The following is a 2,500-nucleotide window of genomic DNA, read 5'->3' as shown; positions in this document are numbered from 1 at the left end:
AATATTTCAAAATACGCTCACTAAGATGATTAATACTTACATTCCTTTTAAGGACAGACGTCCCCCAAATCAGGCTCGCCCAAAGTGGCTTGACAAAGAAACTGAAAAAAGTATTGCTAAAAAGAGACAGACTTATAAGAAATATAAGTGCTCGGGTTCACTTAATGACTATGAAAGTTATGTATCAATAAAAGAAATTTAAAAAAGACAATAAAAAAAAGAAAACGACAATATGAAATGAACATCGCTGATAAATCCAAGGAGAATCCCAAAGAATTCTATAGTTACATTAGAGATAAAAAGGTTGTTAGGAATCACATTGGTCCACTATCATCTGCTGACGGTCAACTTGAATATTCCAATGAGTGAATGTGTAATATCTTAAACAATTACTTTAGCTCGGTATTCGTAAACGAAACACCTCAAAGTGAATTCCAAACTGAAACCTGTGAAAAGTCTAGAGTAAACTTACTCACTACGGTAAATATTACAAAGAAAAGAGAATAGAAGCTAGCTAACGTTACTCCCATATTCAAAAAAGGTGACAAAAAGAAGCCAAATAACTATAGGCCTATAAGTTTGACTTCAATCGTATGAAAAATAATGGAAACTATCATCAGAGATGCTATCGAACATCATTTAGAAAGTAACCGTTTGATAAATGATAGCCAGCATGGTTTCAGACGGAAACTGTCTTGCGTGACTAACTTACTCGAATTCTACAACACAGTTATCTCGAATTATGACAAAAGAAACAATCTAGATTTAATATATCTAGACTTTGCAAAAGCTTTTGATACCGTCCCACACGAAAGACTACCTACTGAATTAGCTTTACACGGAATAAGTGGTAGCCTATTAGGTTGGACTAGTAATTGGTTGAATGGTCGAAAACAGAGAGTTGTTTTTAAATGGAAAAACTTCTAGATGGAAAAATGTTACAAGTGGAGTTCCTCAGGGTTCCGTTCTTGGGCCACTTCTATTCATAGTATATATAAATGATATAGACCATGGACTAAAATCTACTGTTTCCAAATTTGCTGATGATACAAAACTGTGCGGAGTGGCAAATGATCACTCAAACCAATTAGATATTCAAGAAGATTTAGATCAATTACAGCAATGGTCTGAAAAGTGGCTAATGAAATTTAACACAAGTAAATGCAAGGTAATGCACATAGGTGAAAATAGCAGTAAGTACTATTACAAGTTATTTGGAAATTCGTTAACAAAAGTGGATAGTGAAAAAGATATCGGCGTAATTATCAGTAACGACCTCAAATCATCCATGCAGTGTATTTCAGCCTCTGAGAAAGCAAATAAGATTCTAGGACTGATTGCGCGATCTTTTGATTTCAAAAGTCCATCACTCATTAACAAGCTATATAAATCTTTAGTTCGTCCACATTTGGAATATGCTGTTTCCGTATGGTCACCGAATCTCATTAAAGACATTGACAGACTGGAAAAAGTACAACGGCGAGCCACAAAACTGATTCCAAATATCAAAAATAAATCATACGAAAATCGACTAAAACATATGAATCTGTTTTCCCTAAAAAGCGTAGACTCAGAGGTGACTTGATACAGGTCTTTAAGATTTTATAGGGAATTGACATCAAAAGTGACCAAATTTTTACATTGAATGAGAATCAGACAAGAAACAATGGTCTCAAACTGTCCGGAAATAGATTCAATTTGGAAGTAGGTAGAAACAACTTTGCCAACCGTGTAGTTAATGAATGGAATAAACTTCCTGCACAGGTAGTGCAATGTAGTTCAGTTCGAAGCTTTAAGAATCATTTAGATAAATACCTAAGCAAGATGCTATAATGATTATAATTTATTTTATATCATTTGTTTTTGTTATCATTTGTCTGTCTGATTTTCATTAATTATTAGTTATATGTGAATTTATCATTATTTACTATTTACCTGTTTGTTTATTATTTAACTATACCTATGCATTAATTTATCTTATTTGATATTTACATTATTATAGTTATTATTTATAATTCTATTATTAATATGAATATTTTATTTAGCATCCGACCAAGATAAAGATCAAAAGATATCCTGTCGGCATGCTCCGCCATAGTAATCCTTTGTAACATACATACATATATATATGTATATATATATATATATATATATATATATATATTTACATATATATACATATATATACATATATATATACACACACACATATATATATATACTGTACATATATATATATACATACATATATATACATATATATACATACATATATATACATATATACATACATATATATATATATATATATATACATATTTCCATATACATACATTCACATATATACACACACACATATATATATATATATATTTACATTATATATATATACATATATATACATATATATATACATATATATATACATATATATATACATATATATATATATATATATATATATATATATATGAGTGGAAGGTGGCAAGGAGGCGCAGGA

General features: G+C 29.9%; 1 protein-coding gene across 1 annotated transcript in view; it reads right to left on the bottom strand.

Annotated features, from left to right (window-relative positions):
• Nucleotides 1-2,500, bottom strand: part of LOC143036309 (uncharacterized) — a 10,441-nt gene that overhangs the window by 4,087 nt on the left and 3,854 nt on the right. The gene's annotated exons all lie outside the window — the stretch shown is intronic.

Source organism: Oratosquilla oratoria, chromosome 20, assembly GCF_046742065.1.
Source record: "Oratosquilla oratoria isolate Oo_2021 chromosome 20, ASM4674206v1, whole genome shotgun sequence".
Classification (NCBI taxonomy): domain Eukaryota; kingdom Metazoa; phylum Arthropoda; class Malacostraca; order Stomatopoda; family Squillidae; genus Oratosquilla; species Oratosquilla oratoria.
The sequence above is the reverse complement of the archived record's forward strand: the minus strand, read 5'-3'. Positions and strand labels throughout refer to the sequence as shown.